Genomic DNA, 21,263 nt, shown 5'->3' with positions numbered 1-21,263 from the left:
TGGCAACCCTGCATCGAACAGTTATTGGCACCATTTTTCCAAGCACCACCCATGCTTACATTTTATCTGTTTCACGTTTTGGTAATTTTCAAAACATTGCCAATGTTTTTATTGTTATGATATCTGATATGGTCATCTCTAATCAGTGATATTTGATGGAATTATTGTAATTATTGTGGGACTCCATGACAACACCCATAAAAGATGGCAAACTTAATCAATAAATGTGTGTGTTCTGACTGCTCCACTGACCAGCCTTTCCCCATCCCTCTCTCTCTCTCTTCTGTCCCACCTATTTCTTAAGACGCAACAATATTAAAATTGCACCAGTTGATAACTGAGCAATGGCCTCTATCTATTCAAGTGAAAGTAAGAATCTTACATCTCTCATTTTAAATTAAAAGGTAGAAAAGGTTGGTGAAGCTTAGTAAGGAAAGCAGTCAAAAAGCTGAGATGGCCCAAAAGCTAGGCCCTTTGTGTCATGCAGGTAGGCAAGCTGAGAATGCAAAGGGGAAGTTATCGAAGGAAACTAGATGTGCAGCTCCAGTGAACAAAAGATGAGAGGAAAAACAATCTTATTTCTGACTGGAGAAGGTTTTCATGGTCTGCATAGATCAAACTGCTACAACATTTGCTCAAGCCAAAGACCAGTCCAGAGCTTGGCTCTAACTGTCTTCAATTCTAGCAGAGATTGGTTCACGAGGTTTAAGAGCCATCTTCATAAAATAAACGTGCAAGGTCACGCAGCAAGTGCTGATACAGAAGCTGCAACAAATTATTCAGAAGATCTAGCTAAGATCATTGATGAAGGTGACTATGCTAAATGACAGATTTTCAACTTAGATAAAACAGCCTTCTGTTGAAAGAAAATGTCATCCAGAACTTTCATAGCTAGAGATAAGTCAATGTCTGTCTTCAAAGTGTCAAAGGACAGGGTGACTCTCTTGTTAGGGGCTAATGCAGTTGGTGACTTCAAGTTGAAGTCAAGATCATTTACCACTCTAAAAGTCCTAGAATCCTTTAGAATTATGCTAAATCGATTCTCCCTGTACTGTAAAAATGAACAACAAAGCTTGGACGACAGCACATCTGTTTACAGCATGAAACCATGAATACTTTAAGCCCACTGTTGAAATATACAGCTCAGGAAAAAAAATCCTTTCAAAATATCACTGTTCATTGACAATACATCTGGTCACCCAAGAGCTCTGATGGAAATGTACAAGGAGATTCATGTTTTCATGCCCGCTAATGCAACATTCATCCTGCAGACATGGATCAAGGAGTAACTTTTAACTTTACTATTGAAAAATACATTTTCCAAGCTATACCTGCTGTAAATGGTGATTACCATTAAGAACATTGGTGATTCATGGGAAGAAGTCAAAATATCAACATTAAGAGACCTGGAAAAAGTTAATTTTAATCCTCACAGATGAGTTTGAGGAGTTCAGGACTTTGGTGGAGGAATTAACTGCAGATGTATGGGAGATAGCAAAAACAAAACAAAACAAAACAAAAAAACTAGAATTAGAAGGGAGCCTAAAGATGGGATGGAATTGCTGCAATTTCAAGACCAAACTTGAAGGGATGAGGAGTTACTTCTTATGAATGATCAGGGAAACTGATTTCTTAACCAAACGCCACATGTTCTTAAAAGTGGGAGCTGAATGACGAAAATGCATGGACACATGATGGGGGAACAACACACAGTGGGGCCTGTTGGAAGGGGAGCTGGGGAGGGAGAGCATCAGGAGGAATAGCTAAGGGTTTCTGGGCTTAATACCTAGGCGATGGGATGATCTGTGCAGCAAACCACCATGGCACACGTTTACCTGTGGACCAAATCTGCACACGTACCCCTGAACTGAAAATAGAAGTTGAAGATTTCCTGTTCCCTCTGTTGTGTCTTGGAGTCTGGAATGATGAAGACCTTGTTCTCTGAGGCAGGTCCTTCCTCTTCATTATTTTAGAATTCTTCTGGACTCACCCCAACAATAGTTTCAATGTGTTCTGAGGATTGATTGTTAGTCAGAATGAAAATAAGGCCCTTTGATAACAACATGGAAGTTAGAACTGGTGACATAGATCTGGAAGATAACTTGTCATATAACATGTTTGCTCTCATTTAACTACGAGTTTTATTTTCCTGTCACTTCTGGGATCAAGAAAATGATGTTCCAAAGAAGTGACATTGCCACATTATTGGAGATCAGTTACAGACCAATGTTGGATACTACTAATGAATTTTCAGTGGTTTGCTTTGTGAAGAAACTCAAATTCCCATCTGTGATACATTTTGGAATGAGTGGGTTTGATGCCAGCACATTGAAAGATATCCCTCAAAAAACAAAAGGACAAGAGTCATCAGCTCCCACACAAAAAATGTGAACCTAATTTTAGCAGTGTTAATAAGGAGCAACTATCCATGAGTCACTGTATCAACAATGCCTGTGTTAGAACATTCTCTCTTACCTAAGGCACAGGGGTAAGTGGTACGTACTTGTCCGGGACCAGTTTCATTAATATTGTTGTTGGTTGTATGTGTCCATAGATGAGTGGCAGTATCTGTTACCAGTTTCACTCCCTTTTGGAGTTTTGGATAACATGTCTATGCTGTGATGTTTACACTTGTTAATGAACTAATTTTAAGTAAAATTGCCATCGTAACTTTGTATGTGAAATAAAGTTCATACATAATAAAGCTTGCCTATAAAAAATAAAAATAAGATACAAGTTTTTTTAAAAAAGAAAGTGGATTCTTGAGATGGAATCTATGGAATCTACACCTGGTGAAGCTGCCATGAACATTGTTGAAACGACAACAAAGGATTTAGAATAGTCCATAAACTGAGTTGATAAGCAGTTGTCAGGGTTTGAGAGGACTGACCCCAGTTTTGAAAGAAATTCTACTGGGGGTAAAAATGCTACCAAATGGCTGATGTGCTACAGAGAAATATTCTGTGAAAAGAAGAGTCAATGAATGCAGCAAACTTCATTGTTTCATTTCAGAAACTGTCACAGCCACCCCAACCTTCAGTAACCACCACCCTGGCCAGTCAGCAGCCATCAACATTCAGGCAAGACCCTCCACCAGCAAAAATATTAGATTAGAATGTATTATAGGCTCGGATGATCATTAACAGTTTTTAGCAATAAAGTATTGTAAGTTAAGGTATGTACTTTTTTTAGACATAATTTCATTGCACACGGAAAGTACAACATAGCATAAGTATAAATTGTATATACACTCAGAAGCCAAAATATATCCAGCCATGTGACTCTTTTCGTTGTAATATTCACTTTATTGCAGTAGTCTGGAACAGACCTGTAATAGCTTCAAAGAACTCCTGTAAATGGGAATTGAATAGGAAATGTGTATTTTTTTCTTTTCTTTCTCATGTGTATTATTTTTAGGACCACCTTCTCTGACCTTCACAAATATGGTTCAGGTCCTGAAGTAAAGAGGTCCTACAAAGCTACATTCTTAGAAACATCTGCATTTCAAACAAAACAAACCAATAAAGAGAAAGCAGATATTTTTGTATCATGACATACCAAAGAAATTCATGTAAATTATTATCCATTAGCCATATTAAACACAACGCTGTGGTTGTACTTCTCTATTATTCTTCCCAATTTTTATTCTAAATCAGTGCAAGCATCTGAATTATTGAAGAGTCAGTATTCTTTGTTTTGTGGTTTTACATGTATTATGGGTCTTCTTCACAAAAACTGTCTTGTGCAATTTTGCAGCAGACTATAATTTAGGGAGCATTAGAAGGAAGTCCAACATTTATACAAAAAATGAACACCATTTTGTTCAGTAGGAAATAGCCTGGCATATTGTAGACACTTCTGTTTACCTACATATAATAGCCAATTCTAAGCAGAAAGTAAAATGTTGTAGAGAAAGAGAATTGCACAAGAGTGTTTTTCTGTTCTTTTACCTGAAAATCGTGCTAACATCTCGAGACACTTAATCTTCCCCATGCATCCTCTTTTTTCAAAACAATATTTTTTACATTTTTATTTTACATTATTTTAAATGGAAAGACTTTATTTCAGTCTATATTGAGAGAAAATTCACTTTGTCCTAATGGTGCAAGGAGGAGAATATTGGTGGTATAAGTTTAAATGCATTTGTTATTGGAGATTATTTTTTACAAGATTGTTAACATGTTAGGAAAACGTAGCTCTTTTCTGTAAGCTGCCAAATGTGGAGCTGAGGGAAAATCAGTTTTCTGGATGTGTTTTCCAACATTACATTAAACACTATCTTTTTAAAAAATTTGGTTGTTTTTCTTTTGGTAGTTGTTTCATATTGTTTTAATTTTTCAGCTGGATTTACATTATTTTAACTTATTCTCTCATTCCTTTTTTTCTGTTATTGAGTTTTTTTTTGTTTGTTTGTTTTTGAGATAGAGTCTTACCCTGTCACCCAGGTTGGAGTGCAATGGTGCAATCTCGGATCACTGCAACCACCGCCTCCCAGATTCAAGGGGTTCTCCTGCCTCAGCCTCCCGAGTAGCTGGGATTATGGGCACACCACCATGCCCAGCTAATTTTTTGTATCTTTAGTAGAGACAGGGTTTCACCACATTGGTCGGGCTGGTCTCCAACTCCTGACCTTGTGATCCGCTCGCCTCCAGAGGCCTCCCAAAGTGCTGGGATTACAGGTGTGAGCCACCACTCCCGGCCCTCATTCATCTTTTTTTTAATTATCACTGATGTGCAGTGTCTCTGTCAGATACTGAGGGGAACATAGTGAGAATGAGATGACAACACAAGGCGTTGTCATCACCAAATGCACTTCTGAGTCTTTCTTGCCACAGCACACAGGTGGAGGAGCTGTCCTAGCACCAGCACCTCACGAGCCGTCAAGCAGATCTTTTGCTATCAGCAAGAACTCTATCTGCTTTCAGGCCCAAGGATTTTAATGTTTCCAGCAAATTAAGCATTACTTTTTTTTCTCCACATAAGATTATAGATTCCTCAGCCAAAGTAAAACTCCAGCAGTGATAGATAGGATCTGTTCCTACTATAGGCCTGCTTTTTAAAATAAACTTTTCATTTTGGCACAATTTTAGATTTGTAGAAAAATAATGGAAACAGAATAGAGTTCCCCTATGCTCTGTACCCAGTGTTCCCTAACTTCCGTGAACAGGCGGCATGTGGCCCAATAAATAAGCCAACATTGGTCCATTGTTATTAGTTAAAATCCATGGTTTACTTGTATTTCTTGTTGGTTTGTTTGTTTATTTTGTGTTTTACTTGCCTTTCTTTTTTCCGTTCCAGGTTCTCATCCAGGTCCCATCTAGGACACTGCCTTTTATATTTTGTTGTCATGTCTCCTTCAGCTCCTGAAGGCGATGGCAATTTCTCAAGCATTCTTGCTTTTGAAGACCCTAACAATTTTATGTGCTACTGGCTGAGTATTTTGTAGGATGTTTCATAATTGAGATTTGTCTGATGTTTTTCTCAGAGATTGGACTGTGGGTTTTGGGGAGGAGGCCCACAGAGGTGAGGGGCCATGGCCCTCACATCCCGGTCTGTCACTGTGGGTACTCGCAGTCTTCACCTGGTGGAGGAGGGAGGTCCTCTTTCTCCTCTGTAAACTCACTCCTTTGTTCCCCTTTCCACATAGTAGTTTTTGGAAAGAAGTCACTATGAGCATCAACCTGGGCTTTAATCTCAGTTCTGGAATCTTCCAGCAGTCAAATATTTTAAACTCTCTGAACCCATACTTTCCACCTGTAAAACAGGGATGAAATGGCTGCCTCGAAGAGTGGTTGTGGTTATGAGACATTACTTACTCTACAGCGTTTCATAAACAGTAATTCTCCCTGTTGATCTTCTATGTAATAATGTGTGCTATGCAAATAAGTCTCTTTCTCATTTCTACAAACAAGTCATAACATCAAATATTTAAATGTTGTACTAAGTCACAGGTATTTCTTGATAGTTGCTTATTCTTTAATACAATGTTATGTATCTTTTTAAAGATGATTCATTAGGACCTGATTATGCTTTGGTTTTCACTTCACTAAACCCGTCATATTTTACATGTGGATAACAACTCACCTGTTTTTCTTCCTAATTACTGCCCTCCTTAAATAAACTTATTAAGTGCCAATTATATTACAGGTGCTAAATCTTGTCTTTATTCTTCACAACAAACTGTGTTATAAGGAGTTACTTTCATTCATTCATACTGAACTTAGATTCAGAGAGAAAAACACTTGTTCAAAGTTCTAGAAATAGCAAGTAGGAGACCTGCATTTCAGAGTTGGATTTAATGCTTGAACTCATTCTTGTTGGATTTAATGCTTGAACTCATCCTTGTTGGATTTAATGCTTGAATTCATTTCACAGAGCATCACACCACATCAATCGCCTGTAGTCTGGTGTTAGTTCAGGTTTTCACCTTTATACCTCCTTCATCCTATGGGTCTGTGGTGTCTTTCCCTGTGTGAGATGTGCAGTATTTATTGAGAACACAGCCACTTTCCACCAGAGAATGTGATTTTTTTTTTTTTTTTTTTTTTGAGACAGAGTTTCACTCTTGTTGCCCAGGCTGGAGTGCAATGACGCGATCTTGGTTCACCACAACACCTGCCTCCCAGGTTCAAGTGATTCTCCTGCATCAGCTTCTCAAGTAGCTGGGATTACAGACATGTATCACCATGCCCCCACTAATTTTGTATTTTTATTAGAGACAGGGTTTCTTCACATTGGTCAGTCTGGTCTCAAACTCCCGACCTCAGGTGACTGACCAGCCTTGGCCTCCCAAAGTGCTGGGATTACAGGTGTGAGCCACCACACCCAGCCTGGTGATTATTTTTCTGCAGAGAAAAAAATTATTTTACTTTTCTTTTGTTCACTTTGCCTGCCGTGGGAAAATACTCCCTGAAGTCTCTCTTAAAGTTTATATTTGAATACCCAAAATATTAATTGAGAATAAGCAAAAAAAAAAAAAAAAAACTAGTTTAGTCTATTTTTCTTTCAGATCAGTAACAGCACAAAAGGAAACCTACAGAGGTTACAGAAATGTTCACTTAGATAACATTTAGACTTATTATTGAACATTGGTCTTTCAATGTACACTCTTACACTTACTATAAATTTTATATCAAGAGAAAATTAGTTTTACACATTAAAATAGTATGTAATGAAAGATTTATGTAAGTAGGATCTGAAAAAGTAATATCAATACATTTTGACCAAAGTGTATTTAATTTATTTGGTAAACATAGAAATTAATTTGACCAAACATCTACTTCTATAAATAAGAGCAAGAAGTAGGAAACCTCATTGCTAAATTAAGTTGCTATCACGTTGCATGCAGCTATAATCACATTGGGATGTAGTGTGCTCTGTAGCAAATACATAGCACAAATAAGGTTCGGTTGCATACTATACAGGACCATCTATGTAAGTGAACTTTCATTTTTTAATGGTTTACTCTGCTTTGAAAAGTATAATATAATAATTATGTTATTCTTTTCCATACTTATTGGTAATGGGACTATTGTAATAAAGTATCTTGAAGAAAAGTATATCTCGTAAACGTAAGCTGCCCGGAGATATACAAGAGAAAGTCACTGTATCAATTAATCAAATCATTCCATTAAGACTAAGACTGGCAAAGGTGAATTTTTAAACTAGTTTACTAATTTACTTAGACCCACATTTGACACTGAGACAAGAGTTTGAAGCACCATTTTATCACTCGTTAGGGATTGCTACTATCCGTATTCACCAGTTCAAAGAGTCCCCTCTATTCTCCATCAAACATACTCAGAAATTGGGTGTCAGTGTGTCCCCCAGGAAGATTGAGAAGGCCGAACCAGGGAGCTAGCAGGACCCTCACAGGAGCCAGAATATGTCCACGGAGATAGGTGAGGCCAGGGCAGGGCGGAAAAGCCCATTCTTAAAGCCAACCTGGGAGTCTGGAATTAGGACATCAATTTATACCAAGAGCATATTCAGGAACAGAAGGTTATGAGTCAGAATCACACTGTCGAAATGGTATCCAGGCATACATAAAGAGCAAAAGCAAGGAAAGAAACAGGTTAAGGATTACTCAGAAAACCAGAAACCAGAGGGGTATAAATCCCAAACGCCGCAATGCAAGCATTTGATATGATATTCTCATAAACATTTAGAGGATATTTACAAAAATTCATACAGAAGCTTTAAAGGAAAATTAGAAATTATTGCTACAAATTTAAGACAACCAAAAAAATTACCTTTGGTCCTTTCTTCACACATAAAAGTAAATCATAGTGGATCTTAAACCTAAATGTAAAAGCAAAAATCTATATAACTTCTAGAAGAAAACAGAAGAGCTTTTTATTTTTACTTAGAAGGAACAAATATTTAACAGGTAAAATATGAAAAACAGGAATCAAGAAAGGAAAAACTGATTAGACTTTATCAGAAACGTCTGAATACTTGATATTCAAAAAAATCATGTAAAAATAAAAATGCAAGCCACAGAATGGGAAAAAGTATTCACAATACATACACTTGACGAAGAACTTACAGCCAGAATATAAAGAACCCTTACAATACAATAAGAAGACAAGCAATCCAACTTAAAAATCCGCAAAAGAGGCCACTCCCGGTGGCTCATGCCTGTAATTCCAGCACTTTGGGAGGCCGGGGCGAGCGGATCACTTGAGGTCAGGAGCTTGAGACCAGCCTGGCCAGCATGGTGATACACTTTCTCTACGAAAAATACAAAAATTAGCCAGGCATAGTGGAGCATGCCTGTAATCCCAGCTACTCGGGAGACTGAGGCAGGAGAATCCCTTGAACCTGGGAGGCAGACATTGCAAAAGAAGTCCGACACAAAAGAGTAATGAAATAATTTTATTCATAGGAAATTTCCAACTTCACATGGTAATCTACAATGGCAGAAAGCATTTCTCCTGGGTCTTGAATGATTAGGACTTCAGTGGAATCGGAGACTTGCTAGGGTAGAAAAATTAACATGAGCACAGTTAAAGATTCCAGATTCACTTGTTTGAGAATATTTCTCGTGACTTTGGCTGTGTGCAATACTGCGGTTCATAAAAATAAAGCTGGAAAGAGAATTCTGGATGAGTTGAAAGAGGATTTTGAATTTAATAATGGCACATGTATTTATTCTTGAAGTGATTGGCATTATCGGTTTTAGAAGAAGGGAAACACTGTGGACCTTTGCAACCAATTTTTTTATATTCACAAGGACATTTTTGTATTATAACTCATATGGAGCAATCCATTGCCATCCTAATGTTTTTTATATTTAACCAATAACAAATATGTCCATTAATGTCTTTTAGAGCGCCCAAATTGTGCTGCTAAAGTAGAGCACAGAATAAAACTATAGGAGGGTTTTCAGTAGTGTGTGTAACACAAACATTCATTGACGCTAGATATAAAGTAAAAGATGGGTTCCACACCTGATCCAGGCTGGTACGCTAAGATGAACTCAATTGCTTGAGTGAATTTGTGTTAATAATCATATCCCTTTTATATTAAAGGGTGTTTGATTAAATGACTGTCATGATATTCTTTCCCATGAATTAATGTAAACACTAACTCAGCATATTCTAGATGCCAAATACTATACTTGACTCTGTTTTATAAGACTTGACTTTAACTGCTTCATGGAAATAGTGTTTAAACTTCTCAGGATATATTACTATCCTTTTCTGAGATAAAATGTACTCTCTGGGACAGGTTCAGTATATGAAAAATACTTAAATATTCATTAATTTCCTTGTGTCTACCATGTTGTAGAAGGTGACTTAAACCTCAGAAAGATTATGTTGAAAATTTTTTCAGACTAGGAATGTGCATTATCAAAAGGATAAAATAAACAGAGTAGGCAACATAATCTATTTTCGGAAGTGTAGCAATGGAAAACTCAATTCTTCCCACAACTTTCCACCAAAGATTATAAATATGATTCTCTTTCCTCTTTAAATCAGCAAGGAAGTGCTCTGTCACCATGGCTATTCTCTCTGTCTTCCATTTAGATGTCATTCAATTATAAATAGTGAAGGTAAAAATACACAAAAAGAGTTGTTCAACAGCGACTTAAACTCTACGTTTATGGGTAAGTATGATCCCATGCACATATATATATAAATTTAGAAACATCTCTGCCAATGTAACCTAAATACATATTAAAGCATCTCATTTCTACATTGTCAACATAGTAATACAGCTTATTAAAAGATTTTAAACCTTCCTGATCTTTCTTTGAAACAAATATGAAGCAAACATTATATTATTAAACTCATTAATTCCAAAAATCATCCTGTCTGTATGGACTGCTGCCCTGAAATTCTCCAGCTATTGCCCCTAGGAAGCATATTTGCATAACAAGGTGACACTTAGGAACCCACCACATAGTGTTAGCAGTATTAGTGCAACCACAAACGTAGCAGCCGTTATCTCAGGGTTGGTACATTTTCTGTTGTTGTTGTTCATTCCATATAAGTTCTCCCTACAGTGTAATAGAAAAACTCAGTATTTCAATGAACCTGATCTTCTTGCCAAATTAACTCCTTTCTTTCTCAAACAGTGCTTACTCAGTAGTTAAATTATAGGGAATTCAGTCTCTAACTAGCAGAAAAACAAACCGTGAGAGGATAATTCAAGTTTGATGTTCTCATTGGCTTCACTGCAATTTCTGAGAAGACCTACTCACCCATCGAGGCACTGCATAAAAATGAGTGCCCAGTGAGGGCAGTAAGAACCCCACATACTGAAGAATGGCAGGAGGAGCCTTATATTCCTTATGCGGGATATCCCCTTGTTTCTCCTTGGAGTTCATCAAAATGCTGCCTTCTCCGTATTGTGGCTCATACTTGACCTATCTCTCCTGCTCAGGACTCACCACCTGGCGTGGCTCATCTATCTTCCTGTATTGCCTTTAGCTCCTTCTTCCTTTACTCTATTTTCCTCTCTGTGGTTATTTTCTACTTAAAACATCATTTTCACTTCTCACTTTGCTGTTGAAATAACTAACTTCAAGTACCAAATTGTCCATAATGTTAGATCTGGCCAACGTAAACCACCCAAAACCCCAGGCTTATTACATCAGTTCTTAGAAACCGCTCCAATTCATCTTCTTCTGGGCCAAAGTGCTTCCTCAAACCATTTAAATCTATTTTTAGTTCCACAGCAAGCTTTCACATTTAGTTTACGTTACTAAATCATATTTGATATTTTAAGAATGTATTAACATTTTATGTCACACAGTTCAAATTTCTACTAAATAATCAGTCATTCAATGTCAAGAAATATAGCCTCAAAAAATGATCTGATCCTCTGGTTTTCGAGTCTAAGTTTTACTGGCTATCAAACAGATTGGCTTGCTTTTAAATAAGTCAGGCAGACACCCGAATGGGCTTCGTGTTTAGACATGTAAAAATGATGACTCAGTGGATGCCCCATTGTATCTGGTAATTTAGGAATCTAGGAAACTGCTAAAATATAAGGCACCCTCTGGGAAAGTCACACAGTACTCATTTGTACTCCATTATGTCATCTAAGGAAGTATCTGTGATCTCCAAAATAAAGAATACAGGAAAATATTGTTCATGGCTACTTATTTATGGATAATTTTTGTTGTTCTCCATGCCAACATAGTGAGACAAAATATTATATATATGTATAAAATCTTCATATGTATATATAAAATCTTCATATATATATAAAATCTTCATATATATATAAAATCTTCATATATATATATATATATATATATATCAGAAGATTGGCTCTGGATCTGCCAACCTTTGTAAATAACTTTATCAAACAGAGTTCAATGCAGTAATCAGACACACACTGGATATTCTTGGCAAAAAAAAAAAAAGGTTTTTTGAACATAATTGGGTAGACTTGAGCAATTGAAATTAAAAAGACATCAGTTGAATGATTGCTTTTGCAAGGGTGTCCAATCTTTTGGCTTCCCTAAGCTACACTGGAAAAAGAATTGTCTTGGGCCACACAAGAGATGATCTAAGGAAAATTATCTTCGTTTTAAAGATTCAGGAACTTAGAAGAATGATAAAGTTTTGAGTTGTAAAGTAGCTGAGCAAACTAAAAGCCATTCTAAGTTCAATGTTGTTTTCACATAAATGAACTTCTGATAGTGTTGTCATTACTAGTGCATATCCACTGCTCCATTTGTGTAACCTCAGGAATTTGTCAGAACAAACAAGAACTACTGGAAGTAAGAACGGCATAGTCATCAGGTTTCATTAAAAAAGCACCGTTATGGTTGTTCAAGTTCACTCGGTATCCTCCTCATGTTCTTCACTCTGGTAACAATCTTCAGCTTCTGGGCCGCAGGGCTGACTAGCTACACGCAGAAAGCTGAGAATGGACCCCTTCCTTCCACCTGATACAAAAAAATTAACTCAAGATGGATTAAAGACTTAAATGTAAAACCCAAAAACATAAAAACCCTAGAAGAAAACCTAGGCAATACCATTCAGGACATAGGCATGGGCAAAGACTTTATGACAAAAATGCCAAAAGCAATTGTAACAAAAGTGAAAATTGACAAATGGGATCTAATTAAACTAAAGAGCTTCTGCACAGCAAAAGAAACTATCATCAGAGTGAACAGGCAACTTACAGAATGGGAGAAAATTTTTGCAATCTCCCCATCTGACAAAGGTCTAATATCCAAAATCTACAAAGAACTTAAACAAATTTACAAGAAAAAAAAATTACCCCATCACAAAATGGGCAAAGGATATGAGCAGACACTTATCAAAAGAAGACATTTATGTGGCCAACAAATGTGAAAAAAAGCTCAGCATTACTGATCATTAGAGAAATGCAAATCAAAACCACACTGAGATACCATTTCACACCACCCAGAATGGCGATTATTAAAAAGTCAAGAAACAATAGATGCTGGCAAGGATGTGGAGAAATAGGAATGCTTTTACACTGTTGGTGGAAATGTAAATTAGTTCAGCCATTGTGGAAGACAGTGTGGTGATTCCTCAAGGATCTAGAACCAGAAATACCATTTGACCCAGCAATCTTATTACTGGGTCAAATTTATTTACCCAAAAGTATGTAAATCATTCTACTATAAAGACACATGCAAACATATGTTTACTGCAGCACTATTTACAATAGCAAAGACATGGGACCAACCCAAATGCCCATCAATGATAAACTGGATAAAGAAAATATGGTATATACACCATGGAATACTATGCAGCCACAAAAAGGAATGAGATTATGTCATTTGCAGGGACTTGGATGAAGCTGGAAGCCATCATCTTCAGCAAACTAACACAGAAACAGAAAACTAAACACCCCATGTTCTCACTCGTAAGTGGGAGTTGAACAATGAGAACACATGGACACAGGGGGAGGAACAACACAGACTGGGGCCAGTCGGGGGGTGGGGAGCAAGAAGAGGGAGAGCATTAGGACAAATAGCTAATGCATGCAGGCCTTAAAACCTAGCAGACGGGTTGATAGGTGCAACAAACCACCATGGCACACATATACCTATGTAACAAACCTACACGTTCTGCACTTGTATCCTGAAACTTAAGGTAACATTAAAATAATAATAATAATAAAGAACTACCAGAGACTGGGCAATTTATAAAGAAAAGAGGTTTAATTGACTTATAGTTCCACGGGCTGTACAAGAGGCATGGCTGGGGAGCCCACGTAAGTCAGGAAACTTACAGTCATGGCAGGAGGATGAAGGAGAAGAAAGCAAATCTTCACATGGTGGTAGAAGAGACAGAGCAAAGGGGGAAGTGCCACACACTTTCAAAAAACCGGATTTCCTGAGAACTCACTCACTATCAGGAGAACAGCAAGGGAAAAATCGGACCCAATGATCCGATCACTTCCCACCAGGTCCCTCTCACAACACTGGGGATTACAGTTTCACATGAGATTTGGGTGGGGACAGTGTCAAACAGTATCAGGGTCTATATTGCTACATTGTTTCACAAGTGTCCACATACTGCACAGAACTATTAGAAAATGAGGCTACGGGAGGATCTCCTTTTTTTGAGACTGAATGTAAGTGTCCCATTGTGTCTATATGCCACACTTTCTTTTTATTCATCCATTGATGGACACTTAGGTTGATTTCATGACTTGGCTGTTGTGAGTAATGACACAATGAACATGGGATATTTCTTTGGCATATTGATTTTGTTTCCTTTGAATATATACCAAAAAGTGAGAATGCTGGATCATATGGTAGTTTCATGCTTTTAATTTCTTGAGGGAGCCCCATACTGTTTCTCATCATGGCTGTGCTAATTTATGTTCCAACCAAGAGTGTACATAGGTTCCCCTTCTTCCACTTTCTTGCCAACACTTGTTATCTTCCATCTTTTTGGTAATAGCCATTCTAACAGGCATGAGTCATTTGTAGCGACATGGTAATTCTTGAGGACATTATGTTAAATGAAGTAAGTCAGGCACAGAAGACAAATACTGCATGATGTCACTTATATGTGGTATCTAAGTCAAATTCACACTAGCAGAGGGTACATGGAGGATACCTGAGGCTGGGGGGCAGTGAAGAGCTGGAGTGGGGGGATATTGATCAGAGAGTATAAAATCTTAGTAAGACAGGAGGAATAAGTTCAGAAGATCTATTGTACCACGTGGTGACTAGAGTTAATAAATTGTGTGATATACTTGAAAAATGCTAAGAGAGTGGATTTTAGGTGTTTTCACCACAAAATAAATGTATGTAAGAAAATAATGCACACAAGTTCCCTTGATGTAGACATTCCATATGGTATACATGTTCTAAAGCATCATGTCACATATCACAATACTCAATTTTTATTTGCTGATTAAAATTTTTAAAAAGTATTTTTAAAAAGCAAGCTTAATATTTTTTTCTTGACGAACTGGTTGCAAAAGTCTTTCCATGAAGCCCTAGTATGGATTGAGGGAGAGGTCCTAGTGTAGCAGAGGCAGGGCAGTAAGTCTGGAAATCGCTGAGAAACCAGGATGACTCAAGTCTACTCATCTATTTCAGTTCTAAAAGGCTGCATAGATTAAATACCCACACCTAAATCAAACAATTATGTCTTTAGCTCTCTCTCCTTCATAATGTCAGTTGGATTTTGTCTGAGGCAGTTGAGGACTTATTCTCTGAGACTTGTAGGTAACATTGTCCTCACTGGAATTAGGGAGGCTATTTCAATAGCAATACTGTGAGTGGCTTAGGACCTACAGAAGATGAATACTGTGGTGCTTCCGAGGGCACTGCTTTTCTACTCACAGATGTATTTCTTACTACCTTTGTGAAAGAAATGCTGCGTGTATCCCCTAGGGCCATAGTTACTGGGTGCATGCAGAATCTCACCTATTTCCTGAAACCTTTGTGTTTATTACTCCACAATAAAGCAAGGATATCTGACATCTCAACCTCACAAAAATGTGTCACCTGAGAGTCTAGATTTCAACCAAAAAGTGAGAACATGTTTGAACTTGCACATTGAAACTCTTGTCTGTAATAAAAACATCTTTGTTTATAAATTCACCTAATCTGAAATCATGTTTCTTCTTCATTGGTATAGAACACTTGGAGCCCACTGGTATACATATTCCCCAAGTTCCTCTGTGTGTGTGTGTGCATGTGTGTGTGTGTGTGTGTGTGTGTGTCTGTTTTACATAGAAGGAAACATTGGTACTGGTATCATATAATATTTTATGACAGAGGGAGAGAGAGAGAGAGAGGAAGACTTGGTTTTAGCTTTCTTCCTTTCTGGGTCAGAAGTTGTGTATATTTTCTAGGGTCATGCTGAGATCTGACAGTATTTATAAATGTGGAGCAAAAAAAGAGGAGAAAAAGATATTGCAAAAAGAGAATTGTTACTCTTTTCATGATAATTACCCCAGGTGAGGTATATATGGCCTCATTATATGGCCTCCAAGTAATATGAGAGAATTCATTAGACAGAGAAAGAGAGTTGGCTTCCACTAGCAAGGGATAATCATTGAGAGTGGATGTTAAGGGTACTCTGAATTGTCTAAATCGATTTAATTGAGTTTGTCCAATTTTCAGTTTCCCACTTGTTTTTATTCAATGCCTAGAGCTGCACACACATGGTATAATGATGTTGTGAAATCAACTTCTCTTGGCATGCAGCACCCAACTCACTCACCACATTTGTGGAATGAGCATTGGACAAGTTGATCTCTAAACTCCACAAACACACTATTATATGTGCACAAACTAAACTAAAAAGGCTCAAAATCATATGGCATTTAAACAAAAATCTAGTCCTTGGAAGTCTTCGCTAAGAGTGTTTCATTTATCTGTTTTGAAAGTATTTATTTACCACTTATTGCTTATAATGAACTCTATGTAACATGCTATTTTATCCATTATTTTCAGAGGCCTGTGGAACTGTATCTATTATATCTCAGAACACTAGAAAAACATAGAGCAGCAAAACAATTTTAGCAAAAATAATTCAATTTGAAGCAGATGAATAAAACATGAAAGTGTCACAGTAGATGCAAATCACCAAGTTAGGCTGATACAGCCTTCAATTGATCATATCTATCAAGAGTGCTCGGAGAAGGTAAAGTAGGATCTAAAATTAATATTTGCTAGACAGCTTTGCTTTATATTTTTGCAAGTTCCCTTATGTCAAAATGCCATGTTAAAGAAATGCATTTTATATTACATTTCAGAAATCACCATATAAATGTTGGCCTTTTATTGAAATATGAAATGTTTTTATATGCTTCTGAAGCTTAGATAAAAATTGCTTTAAAGTATTGGAAGATATAATTTTAAAATTGTTCCAAAATAGCTAAAAATAATATCTCCTATCACCCTTTTCACCTATCTCCCTTCCTCACTCCATGGCCTTAAGAGACATTCTACTCCACCTGATGAGTTAATTTTCTGTAGGGGACATATAATTTCTCTACAGGAGAATCTCTTGCTTATTTCAAATGTAGCATTAAGAAGCTCAGTATTAAATAATGAGTTGTAAGCTTAGGATCCAAAGACAAACTGGAATTTAGATTTATAAAGAATGATCACTATATTTAGAAAGTCTAATTTCAGCAAAATCAAGGAATATTGTTTAGTTAAAAGATACCGTGCTCCCAGAGACAGGACATAAACAATAAATCTTTCTTAATAAAGATCCCACATGCTATGTAATTCTCACGTAATTAATCTTTGAGACCCCTAAAAAACTTTTAGAGATATTTTGAGGATTTAAAAGATATATTTAACTAAGACTACTATTGTAATTATAGCTTGGCACTTTATGTAATCAACACATTCTAGGTTAAAATAGATTTGAGGATTAAAAATTTAAAAAGCGAAGTTCCTCACCTTTCTCCTATTGTGTTCCAACATGATTAACAAACCAGCATTTCCATTCAGAACATCACATGAAGACTATTTGACTTAGAAAAGTTTGTCCTTATTATTCCTCATAGAATCATTATTTTGAAAATGGCATGTTTATATATTTTCTTAAAAGATCTTCCATTCAATAATGCCTGATGGTTTGGTGATATACATTAAATATTCCACAATTATATTTTGGTCTTTTTTGGTAATAAAAATATAGAAGAAAATCAATAATAGCATTGCAGTGTTAGAAGGGGGTTAATGTTTGCTAAATCAGTACTATTTTTCTTTTGGAGATAATATAATGCTGTCTATATTTGGCTAAAAATTAAAATATCAAAACTGTAAAATAGGACATCACCATCACCTTAAACAACTATTAGTAAATTTCAGGTGACAATAGTAAATATTTATGATAAAAATTACAAAGAAATTTAGAGGTAAGAAGGTCTAATAGTAAAAGTTTAACCAGGTGCATTTCAGGAAGCTGTATGGAATTAATTGGATGGGTCTATTGTATTTATAATATAAAAAATAGACACTTTTGAAAACAGAAGGCCAGCATGCTAACAAAATACAGCATAATGCTTCCTAAAGTGTTCTGACTTCCTGCTGTGAAGGAATCTGCATGTATGGTATAGCTGCATGTGTCGTACAGCTGCATGTCTGGTATACCTCCATGTGTACAGTTAAGCTGCATGTGTGGCATAGCAGCATGTGGGGTACAGCGGCATGTCTGGCATACTTGCATTTGTGCAGTTAAGCTGCATGTGTGGTATAGCTGCATGTGTGGCATAGCTGCATGTATGGCACAGCTGCATGTCTGGTACACCTGCATGTGTGCAGTTAAGCTGCATGTGTGATATGGGTGCATGTATGGCACAGCTGCATGTCTGGTATACCTGCATGTGTGCAGTTAAGCTGCATGTGTGATATGGGTGCATGTGTGGTACAGCTGCATGTCTGGTATACCTGGGTTTGTGCAGTTAAGCTGCATGTGTGATGCAGCTGTATGTGTGGTACAGCTACATGTCTGGTATACCTGCATGCGTTCAGTCAAGCTGCATGTGTGATACAGCTGCATGTATGGCACAGCTGCATGTGCAGTATAGATGTTGCCACCTCAGGCGTTTGTGTCTGCTCATGCTACAAAGCTGAGGAAGCAAAAAGTAAATAGACAAAGGATCATGTTAAAAATAAAAGTCAGCACATTTGAAAAATAAATATAATAAAATGAGCTCAAAGTGCTCTTATTCTTAAATGAACAAATTCCAATGTCACAGACTTCTTGACTTAATTTTTTTCTTAAATAAATCACCTGCAATACAGAAGGTCTATCATGCCCATTTAAAGATACTGCTATTATTTTCTGACAAAAATATACAGAATATATTGAGTACTTAATATGTGTGAAATGCTATTTTAAGCATTTTATAGTGTACTATCTCATTTAATCCTCTCTCTCTCTCTCAGAGTTAGGTAACAGCATCTTCATGTTACAGAATAGGAAATATTGTTTGGATATATTACTTTTTTTTCTAAATTCACAAAGTAAATAGTAAGCCTGGAAGTCAAATTTTAGGGTCTCTGACTTCAGGTCTTCAGATCCCTCGTTTTTAGTATTGCACTATGATCTCCCTTTCCTAAATAACTCTATTAATCTAACAATTCTGCATGAGTAAAATTTCTAATGCACTCTTCCAGTTTGTTTTGTGGTGTTACCGCAAAATACCTGAAACTGGGTAATTTATAATGAACAGAAATCTATTGACTCACAATTCTGGAGCCTGGAAAGTCCAAGATCAAGTTGTCAGCATCTGGCAAAGGGTAAGAGACGGCAAGAAGGCCCAAGCTCACACTTTTATAACTGCACCAATCCCATCCACAGGGTCCCCATGGTTTAGCCACCTCTGAAAGGTTCCACCTCTTAATACCATCACAATGGCAATCAGATTTCACCATGAGTTTTGGAAGGAACAAACATTCAAATAATAGTACATACATTTTTATTTTATTAACTGCAGTAAAATACACATAACATGACAGTCCCCCAGTCCAAGCCCTAGCAATGGGAGTGAGGAAGATTTCAAGATGACAGCACCCTTGCACCACATGGTCTGCCTGTATCCTCATGGGAGATCTGAAGCCAGAAATGCCTGGCCACGCCCCATCAAATTCCTGGCCTATAGAACATGTCAAAGACAATACATTATTTCTGTCATATGTGTGGTATAGCTGTATGTCAGGTATAGCCGCATGTCTGCTAAACCTGCATGTGTGCAGTTAAGCTGCTTGTGTGGTATAGTTGCACATATGGTACAGCTTTCCAACTTCATGGAATGTGACTAACAGACAAGGGGCAGCAAACTCAAAATAAATAATCTCATCCCCCGGTTCAGAGCCCTCAGAAATTCCCTCAGTACTTCCTTTCTGTGGTTTGGTAGCATGAACCACAGTCACATCATTTGAAGTCGCATAATTTTAAAGTGATTTGTTATATAGCACCAGATACCTTTAAAGCTCCATCATATTTGTTTTTCTATCTTTGTAATAATCATGTGAGATGGTCCAAGGACAATTATCCTCATTTTAAAGATTTAGGGACTTAGAGGAATGAGAAAATCCTGAGTGGGAAAGTAGCTGAGCAAACTAAAAACCATCCTAAGTTCAGCGTTGTTTTCACATTAGGGAACTTCTGATAGTGTTATCATTGCTAGTGCATATCCTCTTCTCCAATTGTGTAACCCCAAGAGTTTCTGATTGAACAAACAAGAGATGTTGGAATAAGAATGGCATGATCATCAGGTTTCATTAAAAGAGCACAGTGGTGGTTGTTCGAGTTCACCCGGTACCCTCCTCGTGTTCCTTACTCTGGTAACAATCATAAGCTTCTTGGCCGCAGGGCTGGATGTATGATCTAGATTATGACGTCTTTCAGTGGCCTAACATGGTCTAAGACTAAGTGTCATTGGAGGTCTTCTAGAGAGTTTTTCAAACTAGAACCGGTGGAGTAGATCCATTTTTATCTTCACTCATGAAGCTAGAAGGTGAGAAACCACAGCATCTGTGGCTGTGCTTACTGCCATGCAAACAGTCTTCCACCCTCATGCAGCATGACTGACAGCCAAGGGGCAGAAAACTCAAAATAAATCATCTCACCCACAGGTTCAGAGTCCTCAGAAATTCCCTTGATACTTCCTTTCTGCAGTTTGGTAGCATGAACAAAAACCTTCCCCTTTGATGGCTTAATCATTGCTTTCACTTTTAATCAAGATTCTGGAATAAAACAAATAGCTTCTGTATGTGGAAATATTCGCACAAATCAGTCATGGTGAGAAGTGCTTCCATAAATGAAATGACTTTTAACCCTAATGACAACTATGCAAAGAAAATTTCATTGTTATCTATTAGTAGTAACAGCAATGCAAAAATAAATATTGTTATATAGGCAGGTGCATGTGACTGACAAGGATTAAGAAACTTTCCACACAGTTGGTAATCAGCTGAGCCAGGTTGTAAACACAGATATCTCTGACCTCAATACTCATGACTTGAATGTACTAATAGCAATCCCAGTTGAATCTGAAACAGATCTACACACTTAAAATACTGGAAGTAAAAAAGATGAACTAAATACTAAGTTTTAAAGAATGCTTCGTAAGCAGTGTCCACATGCTTTTTAAAGAAGTTTTTAAAGAAATTTTTAAAGAAGATCTGTTGGAAACATTGGTCATGGTTTGTGTTGGCCAAATACATAAACTCTATGGGATGTCCAAAGAGCTTGCTCCTACAACTTACCAAACCCAGCATGCAAAGCCATAATAACACCTAGCAAACCGCCTGGGGCTCCGGAAGCCCTGCACGA

Source organism: Symphalangus syndactylus, chromosome 18, assembly GCF_028878055.3.
Source record: "Symphalangus syndactylus isolate Jambi chromosome 18, NHGRI_mSymSyn1-v2.1_pri, whole genome shotgun sequence".
In the NCBI taxonomy this organism is placed as follows: domain Eukaryota; kingdom Metazoa; phylum Chordata; class Mammalia; order Primates; family Hylobatidae; genus Symphalangus; species Symphalangus syndactylus.
The sequence above is the reverse complement of the archived record's forward strand: the minus strand, read 5'-3'. Positions refer to the sequence as shown.